The following is a 9,738-nucleotide window of genomic DNA, read 5'->3' as shown; positions in this document are numbered from 1 at the left end:
TTTGTTTTGATGTACTTGAAGTTTGGATCCCTCTATGCTTATGGATCTATGACAGAAGTATGAGCTCAAACTGACATAGCCTACCTTGTGCACAGAGAAAGCAAAAGCCAGATGTGTTTTGTATTCATACCATCAGTGTGCAGTTGGCGCATTGTGTGCTTAGTAGATGATGGCTTGTGTGTACTGTTTGATATGGAAACACCATTTTTACGAAGGTGTGAAGAGTTAATCTAGCTGTGTTTGCTTTTGCAAGAGAACTACAATGTTTTGATTATTGGGTGACAGGTTTTCTTATTTGTGTGAAGAGTTTTGCAAAATTAGCCAATAGTTACAAAAAATGTGCTTAAGCAATCAGAAAAAAACTGTAAAGTGTCCCCCTCAGTTCAGCTCAGCTCATGCATCTCTCTGAAGATGAGTGCGGTCTGATAATCTTCATCCTAATGCAGAGACACTGTCACAGCAGCAGAGTGCATCCCATAATGTCTCTGTAAGCAGATTAGGTCTCTAATGCCAGGTATTTGAGGAATATTCATGCAGCTAAGTGCTTATGTAATGTCTCAGAGCCTCCTGCCTTTTTGTTTTGGTATACCCCTCTTCCTCCTCCTCCTCCTCCTCCTCCTCTGTGTTACTGAGGAGCCCCGAGGCCTCCTCCCCCACATCAAAGCCAGCGAATCAGAGAGGAGGCACACACACATATTTACATGTAGGAATCTGTTCATTAGCACAGGCCTCGCTCTGCTGTTGGTATTTGTCTCTGTCTGCTGGGAGATTATCCACACACACGCACACACACACACACACACACACATGCACATACACACAAACACACACGCACACATGAGCGCCGTCTATGGTTTCCATCAGATAAAGGCGAGTATCAGATCTGTTATCCTGCAGCAAAGCTACTTAAAGAAAAGCACACAATGATGCAAGAAAAGAGGAAGGAGGCAGCATCGTCTCTGAGCACCTGGATATGCATTTTATATTAAATTTGCTTTAAGGAACATTTTCAAAGGAACATGGACAGTTTAGTTTAGAGGTTTTACTGTGGTGCTTGAGGGCACTTCAGCAGGCTGAGAGCTGCCAAACACCATGTCCTGAAAATGAAAGCTGGTCAAACTGAGGAAGTGTGCATGTTTCTGACAGGTTTATTGGATCTATTTGTGTCATTACTGGTTCATGTTAGTCTGTATTCATGGTTCTTCTTCCTGCACAAACATCAGGCCTCAGAAACAAAGATTCAGATTCATCCATCAGTCCATTTATCCAGACCTCCATCCAGCCCCCTCCAGCTTTTCTTTGGACACCACACTGTTCCAAACAAACTGAAGACATCTCATCCCAGCTGGGCCCCACCCAGGAGGTATCCTGGTCAGATAGTGTGAAGGAGTACTGGCTCTACTCCTCCTTACTGGCTCCTGATTTTGCTCTTGACACAGAAAACCCAGGATATCCAAACTGACGCTGTCATCGATCAGAGCTCATCACAAGCGGCCCCTGTCCCGGCTTTCTTCTTCACCTTTAGACGTTACAGTTTTTTACAGACGCTAGGACACATTTCTCAATACTTAGGTCACTTTTGCAAAACTCCTCACACAGTGAGCACAACAGAAGTCTATGTGGGCTAAACTGAGGATCAGTTATCATTGTTTTGGCACAAAATGCATTCAATGACTACATCTCTCAAATTTCATGAATTATTTTCTCACTCAGACACAACAACTGCCAAAAATCTTTGTACGTACAGGACGTTTTGCATGTACTTACATACTGTTTTCAAAACTGTTAAACTTATGGCCAAAACAATAACACAATGCAAAACTTGAAAAGACAGCAAAATCCAACAGCAATATTTTATTGAAACATATTTTAAATCTAAAAATGCAGTTTAACCAGCCACAGCTGATTCTCATTGTAGATGAACATCTACACAGGTGTTACTCCTTCAATTTTTTAACTCCTTCAATTCTGGCAGCCAGAAGATTATTTCCTAGGTGTGTTGCCCAAGATGACATGAGATGTGATGTGGATGAGAACCTGTGGCCAAATGGAGAAGACCGAGTAGATTAGCATTACTATTGTATGTGTATCAGTGGATGGTGTGTATACAAATTCTTGTATTTTGGGATTACTTAGTGCAAAAAAATAAAAATACATAAACAAATATTAACGAATTCTGCATGATGTCTGATTCATTCCAGTAACATATATTGAAATTATAAACAGAGATGTGTCCTTGTTTTACACAAGAAAACACTGTGTAATGCTACATGTTGTTAGTGTTTTTTAGGTCATTGCTTTGTGGGTGACAAAGTGTGTTTGTCGGCTGTCAACCTTTGCTAGTGTTCTGGAAGAATGAGTTTATTTGAGACCTGAATGAAGTGTTTTGGTAGTTGTAGTGCATTTTGAATGTGAAATGAACTGCTTTGCCAAGCTGACGGTCAGTTAGGAGGATTGTGTGAAGAGTTTTGCAAAAGTGACCTAAGTATTGAGAAATGTGTCCTAGAGGCTGTAAAAAACTGTAAAGTGTTTCTGCGCTATGAAGCATGTTTGTTATCCTGCAAACACAAAGATTTAGGTTGAAGGAAAAAACTGCCCGTGTTCATGACCCGGACGAATCTTTACACTGACAACATCGTACAGTGCATCACAATGATGTGTTACATTTGTACAGTGTGTGTGTGTGTCTGTTTCTGTGTGTGTGTGTGTGTGTGTGTGGTTCTGTATGTGTGTGTGTGTGTGTGTGTGTGTGTGTGTGTGTGTGTGTGTGTGTGTGGTTCTGTATGTGTGTGTGTGTGTGTGTGTGTGTGTGTTTGTGTGTGTGTGTTTCTGTATGTGTGTGTGTGTTTCTGTGTGTGTTTCTGTATGTGTGTGTGTGTGTGTGTGTGTGTGTGTGTGTGTGTGTGGTGTGTGTGTGTGTTCTGTATGTGTGTGTGTGTGTGTTTCTGTATGCGTGGTTCTGTATGTGTGTGTGTGTGTGTGTGTGTATGTGTGTGTTTCTGTATGTGTGTGTGTGTGTGTGTTTCTGTGTGTGTTTCTGTGTGTGTGTGTGTGTGTGTTTCTGTGTGTGTGTGTTTCTGTATGTGTGTATGTGTGTGTTTCTGTGTGTGTTTCTGTATGTGTGTGTGTGTGTGTCTGTGTGTGTGGGTTTCTGTGTGTGTGTGTGTGTGTGTGGTTCTGTGTGTGTGTGTGTGTGTGGTTCTGTATGAGTGTGTGTGTGTGTGTGTGTGGTTCTGTATGTGTGTGTGTGGTTCTGTATGAGTGGTGTGTGTGTGTGTGTGGTTCTGTATGTGTGTGTGTTTCTGTGTGTGTTTGTGTGTGTGCGTCTGTGTGTGTGTGTGTGTGTGTGTGTGTGTGTGTGTTTCTGTGTGTGTTTCTGTATGTGTGTGTCTGTGGTTCTGTATGTGTGTGTCTGTGTGTTTCTGTATGTGTGTGTGTGTGTTTCTTTATGTGTGTGTGTGTGTGTGTTTCTGTACGTGTGTGTGTTAGTGTGTGTGTATGTGTGTGTTTCTGTATGTGTGTGTGTTTGTGTTTCTGTATGTGTGTGTATGTGTGTTTCTGTATGTGTGTGTGTGTGTGTGTGTGCTTGTGTTTCTGTATGTGTGTGTGTGTGTGTGTGTGTGTGTGTGTGTGTGCGTCTGTTTGTGTGTGTTTCTGTGTGTGTGTCTGTGTGTGTATCTGTGTGTGTTTCTGTGTGTTTTTGTGTGTGTGTGTTGCTTTGTGTGTGTGTCTGTTCCTGTGTGTTTGTGTGCGCGTCTGTGTGTGTGCGTGTGTGTTTCTGTATGTGTGTGTGTGTTTGTGTCTGTGTGTGTGTGCGCGCGTCTGTTTTCTGTGTGTTTCTGTGTGTGTGTCTGTGTGTGTGTATCTGTGTGTGTTTCTGTATGTGTTTGTGTGTGTGTGTCTGTGTGTGCGTCTGTGTCTTTCTGTATGTGTGCGTCTGTATGTGTGTGTGTTTTTGTGTGTGTGTGTCTGTGTGTGCGTCTGTGTCTTTCTGTATGTGTGTGTGTCTGTGTGTGCGTCTGTGTCTTTCTGTATGTGTGCGTCTGTATGTGTGTGTGTTTTGTGTGTGTGTTTCTGTGTGTGTGTCTGTGTGTGCGTCTGTGTCTTTCTGTATGTGTGTGTGTGTGTTTTTGTGTGTGTGTGTCTGTTCCTGTGTGTTTGTGTGCGCGTCTGTGTGTGTGTGCGCGTCTGTGTGTGTGTGTGCGTGTGTGTTTCTGTATGTGTGTGTGTTTCTGTGTGTGTGTGTTAGTGTATGTGTGTTTCTGTGTGTGTGTGTGGTGTGTGTGTTAGTGTGTGTGTGTGTTTCTGTGTGTGTGTGTGTGTGTGTGTGTGTTAGTGTGTGTGTGTTTCTGTGTGTGTGTGTGTGTTTCTGTGTGTGTGTGTGTGTTAGTGTGTGTGTGTGTGTTTCTGTGTGTGTGTGTTAGTGTGTGTGTGTTTCTGTGTGTGTGTGTACACACAGTGTGTGTGTGTTTGTAACAGCTCTGTGTAGATAAACCTTGCCGTCCTTACAGACTCTGCTGTGGTTTGATGGTTAGTACAGGAAACAGGAAGTGGTGCAGCTGCCGGACAGACGCTCTGATGCAGAAGGAGGCGGTGAAACGCCACGATGACAGGAAGGAACGATATCTTCATTCTGATGAAGAGTGTGACTTGGATGAACGCTGCTCTGACAGCTGTTGCTTGATCCTCTTCATCATCATGATCAGTGTTGGTGAAGGAACACTGACAGGTACACAAACAGGAAACAACTGGAACAGATTTGATGAAATGAAGCTCATTAGGGTGCCGAAGAGGAGGAGGAGGAGGAGCAGCTCGTTTCCATCCAGCCGCAGTCTGTGCGCTCGGCTGCTTCCTTAATTAGAGGAGAGATTAACATCGTTCAGGGAGCTCCACCTTCCAAATGTGAGGCAGGTTAAACCCTCCCACTCAGTTACACAAACACGGCACACACACAGAAACACACACCAAAGCAGAAGTGTTGACCTGTGATGATCACTACTCCTGATTGTTTCCTCCAATAATAAGACCAGTAACGTCAGTACTGAGACCAGCACCTCAGAGTCCAGAAACCCAGAGATCTCAGTCATCTAGGTCATCGTAGTCAAAGGAGCTTGCAAAGAAAAGCGTCTGGGACTTCTTTAAGTTACTTGAAGACGTTTCACCTCTCGTCCGAGAAGCTTCTTCAGTTCTAAGGTCAAATGGTGGAGAGTCCCAGATATAAACCTAGTGGGAGTTTCCCCCACAGAGGGACAAAAGGACCCCCTGATGATCCTCTAATCGCCTGAGCCAAGGTGTGAAACTGGGTGTGGGTCCCAATCAGCCAGAGTTCGGGGTGAGCTCATTGTGAAACCTGGCCCCACCTTATCATGTGATTTCCTGAGGTCAGATGGTCCAGGATGTGAATGGGCGTTAAGGCGTCTGGGAAGGATCTCAAAACTGGATTAATATTGGCAGAGAGTTGTGTCGTAAACCCCGCCTCTGTTCAAAGATGGTCGCTCACAGTGGACATAGATGGATTCTTTCACTCCTCTTTCAAACCATCTGTCCTCTCTGTCCAAAATGTGAACATTGGCATCCTCGAAAGAGTGACCTTTGACCTTTAGATGCAGATGGACTGCTGAGTCTTGTCCTGTGGAGGTGGCTCTTCTGTGTTGTGCCATGCGCTTGTGAAGTGGTTGTTTGGTCTCTCCGATGTAGAGGTCTGGGCATTCCTCGCTGCACTGTACAGCAAACACCACATTGTTAAGTCTGTGTTTTGGCGTTTTGTCTTTCGGGTGAACCAGTTTGTGTCTGAGTGTGTTGCTGGGTCTGAAATACACTGGATGTCATGCTTGGAGAAACTCTCCTGAGTTCTCTGATACACCGGCTACATAGGGGATGACAATGTTGTTGCGTCTGTCCTTCTTATCCTCCCTCGCTGGTGTCTGGTCTTCTTTTCTGTGCCTCTTTGCTGACTTTATGAACGCCCATTTAGGATAGCCGCACGTTTTGAGTGCTTCCTTTACATGTGTGTGTTCCTTCTTTTTTCCTTCAGGCTTAGAGGGAACATGTTCTGCCCGGTGGTGTAGGGTCCTAATTACTCCAAGGTTGTGCTCCAGAGGGTGATGGGAGTCAAAGAGGAGGTACTGGTCCGTGTGTGTGGGCTTCCGGTAAACTTCGATGTTGAGGTTGCCGTTCTCTTCAATGTGCACGGCGCAATCCAGGAAAGGCAAACAGTTGTCCTTTGTGTCTTCCCTGGTGAACTTGATGTTTTTATCCACAGCGTTAATGTGCGCAGTGAAGGATTCCACTTCTTGTGTCTTGATTTTGACCCAGGTGTCGTCTACATATCTGTACCAGTGGCTGGGTACTCTTCCTTTGAAAGAGCCAAGAGCCTTTCTCTCCACTTCCTCCATGTAAAGGTTGGCTTACAATAGGTGACACGGGGGAGCCCATGGCACAGCCATGTTTTTGTGTGTAGAAGCCTTCGTTATATTTGAAGTATGTTGTGGTGAGGCAGAGGTCTAACAGTGTGCAGGTCTGATCAGGTGTGAAGTTGGTCCTGTCTTCCAAGGAGCTGTCTTGTTGTAGTCGTTTTCTGACAGTCTCCACGGCCTCCATGGTGGGTATGCAAGTGAAGAGAGAGACTACATCAAAGGACACCATGGTTTCATCTGGATCCATCTGGACCTTGTCAGTGAAGAAAATCCTTGTTAAAGGGCTGAATTTTGCTGTCACACCGAGACAAATCCCGCTAGTGGAGCTGATCACAGCCACAGAAACAGCAATTCGTAACAACAATATTGCAGAAGTGGAAGCAGAGCAACTACGGACAAAGGTTTCGGCCTGTCTCAGCAATGCAAAGCCCCCAGCATCCAACATCACCATGGAGGAGAGGAAGGCAGACAAGGGTAGGTGCACAGTTTTGCTAAACCAGAAAGACTATCATGAGAAAATTTAGTCACTATTCAGTGATGAAAATACTTCTGAGCCCCTGAAACGAGACCCAGGAAGTGGCTACAAGAAGAGGGTGACAGACTGTCTGAAGCAGTTAGAACAAGACAAGGCTATTGACCGGACCTCATACCACAGGCTGTACCCAGGGGAGTCTACACCAAGTCTGTATGGTTTACCAAAAATACATAAACAGGGTGCACCTTTAAGACCGATTGTCTGCATGATCAACTCCGTTACCTATAACATCTCCAAGTTTCTGGCTTCGATCCTCAACCCGCTGGTGGGCAGCTCTGAAAACCACATCTCGTACGACGTTACATCTCTCTTCACTTGCATCCCAGTCACGGAAGCGTTGGAGCTACCTTGTCAGGCCAGGACTCTGCAGTCTATTTACACCTACAGGTCAGTGGACACTCTTTCAATGATGAGGATGTAACATCCTGGACAGGGAGGAACGCTGGTTTCAGGGCGGAGTCAAGGAGGCCATTTGGTTGTTGATCAATGGTCAATTTGCATAATTAAGATTAAGGAACTGACCTCCCAGCCCATTGTTCCTTCAGTGGGTTGGTTTCAGTCATTATGCAAATGCACTGTTTATAAGATTGAAACCTGCAGTCAGCTGAGACTGGAGACGTCACCTGGATGATGACGAAACGTTTCTCCCACAAAACGCTATGTCCAGATGAACAGAATCAACTTTTTGGAGATTAGTTGTTTTTGTTATTGCTTGTGTACAGTGTCCTTGAGTGTTTCAAAAGGCGCTTTCTTAAATAAAATGTACTATTATTTTTTTTTTTTTATTAAGGTCAGTAAGCACAACCAGAATTCATGCATAAGGCGCACCGGATTATAAGGTGCACTGTCAATTTTTTAGAAAATTAAAGGATTTTAAGTGTGCATTATGGTGCAGAAAATATGGTAGTTCTGTTTTCTTATTCTCCTCTTTTAGTCTCTGTGTCTTGTGCGCTTTGTTCTGTCTCTGTTGTGCATTTCCTGTTTTATTTTGATAGTCCCTGTCCTATGTGTGGTGTGTCTGGTTTTGCTTCCCCTCGTCTCGTTAGGTCTGATTTGTCCCAGCTGTGTTCCCACCTGTTCCCCATCGTCTTGTTGTCCTGCTTGTGTATTTAAGTCCTGTGCTTCTGTCTGTCAGTCGTTGTGTCGTACTCTCACTGTGCTGTTTTCTTCTCCGTGCTTATGGTAACACTCTACTTCTCTGTTCCTGGTTTTGTTTTCTAGTTTGAGCTTTGTCCTTTGAGTTTCTAGTTTGACTTTTCTTGTAGTTCATGTTTGAGTTTTTCCAGCAAATAAAGCTGCGCTGTGAGTTTAATTTTTCTGTCTGAGAGTCGTGCATTTGGGTCCTGCCTGCCACACAGCACGCACCATGACAGCTGAAGTCTCAGTAGAAGCTTTTGGAGAAAGATCATTTATGTGATGAAAGGTGAAGGCGTAGACGAGCCAGTCAGCTGATGCTGAAACACTTGAAGAAGAATGAATGTGTCAGCTGAGGATGACGTGTTGATGCTGAAGTTTTGCAGCGCAAAATGAGAGCTGAGACATCAGCTGATGAGACAAATTTATCACCATAAGTGGGCATGTTAGACACAAAGGCAGCTGCTGATTGATGCATTAAATGATGGAGTGATGGACTGCTGAGTGCCATAGCTGGTCTGGAGGCCTGTGCTCTCCTCTCCTTGTTTGGCCCAGTGGAGGTCTGCTGGGAGTTGTAGTTTGTATGGAGAAGAAGCTCCCGTGTGGACAGATGGTTTCTGTGGTTTGGGTCTGTTAGCGCTCTGAGGGAGATAACGGTGTCGTACAGGGTGTCATTTCTGCGAGATAAGCAACGCGTGAGTGAGGCCGGATGTGCTGCTGTCGTGTTCGGTGAGGAGGACGAGGAGGAGGTGCTCCACGTTCATTTATCTTTTCCTGCAGGAGGAGGCAGACGGTTGTGAGGAGCAGTTTTCAGTAGTTTCATGTTTCCTCTGGACTCCTAATTTGGACGTGAAGGTTGAAGCGTGATTCTGGAGAAAGCTAAAAACAACCTTTTATCGTGACGTCCAAGCTGGACGTGTTGGCCCTGTCCTTTAACAGCAGCTTTACATCGGGGGGCGGCTCGTAAATCCAAAATGTACAAAATAAAAGCCTATTAGTGGAGTGAAACATTTTGATCTATCAGATTGCAATACAAACAATGTCAACACCCAAACACATCTGTTGGAGCTTATCTGCTTCCACTGCACTTAATACGCTTCTAATTCCGCTGCCGCGCCGCCCCGCGGTCCACTTCCACTGCGAGCACTATTTATACCTCCACATGCCACAGAGTGCTCCCACTCAGAGCGGATTTCATGCTTTAAGCTGCTCTACGTGAGCTCACCTCTGCATCCACAGACCTGTTCTCTGATACATTTCATCTATTTGTCCGAGTGGATAAAGAATCGTGTTTATCTTCGTCCACACATCCGCACGCCTGTGGCGCCCGCTCCACCCCCTCACCACACAAATATTCATCTCTTTAATTAATTAGTGAGCCTGCCAAGAAGCTGTGTGTCCAAACAGGAGGAGGAGGAGGGGATGTTTCATCATCATCATCATCATCATCATCATGTTGGCCCATGGGGCTGAAACTGAACTGATACCTGAACACAGTCTGTTGGCCGCAGCTTAAACACTCAGAGGATTTTCATTTCAGGCTGTAAGAGGCTTTCATTTTTATACTAATGCCCGACTTAAAAGGTAAAAAAACAATCTGCTGCCTCCGTTCACCTGATGATGTCATCAAGAGACAAAACAAACGGGGCATGA

General features: G+C 44.9%; 2 pseudogenes; one reads left to right on the top strand and one right to left on the bottom strand.

The window, feature by feature from the left end:
• Positions 1-1,462, top strand: part of LOC113007617 (uncharacterized) — a 9,509-nt pseudogene extending 8,047 nt beyond the window's left edge.
• A 3,979-nt stretch (positions 1,463-5,441) lies between these two features.
• LOC113007616 (uncharacterized) lies at positions 5,442-6,663 on the bottom strand (annotated as a pseudogene).
• Between the last annotated feature and the right edge of the window lie 3,075 nt (positions 6,664-9,738).

The sequence above is a fragment of the Astatotilapia calliptera genome, chromosome 16 (assembly GCF_900246225.1).
Source record: "Astatotilapia calliptera chromosome 16, fAstCal1.2, whole genome shotgun sequence".
Classification (NCBI taxonomy): domain Eukaryota; kingdom Metazoa; phylum Chordata; class Actinopteri; order Cichliformes; family Cichlidae; genus Astatotilapia; species Astatotilapia calliptera.
The sequence above is the reverse complement of the archived record's forward strand: the minus strand, read 5'-3'. Positions and strand labels throughout refer to the sequence as shown.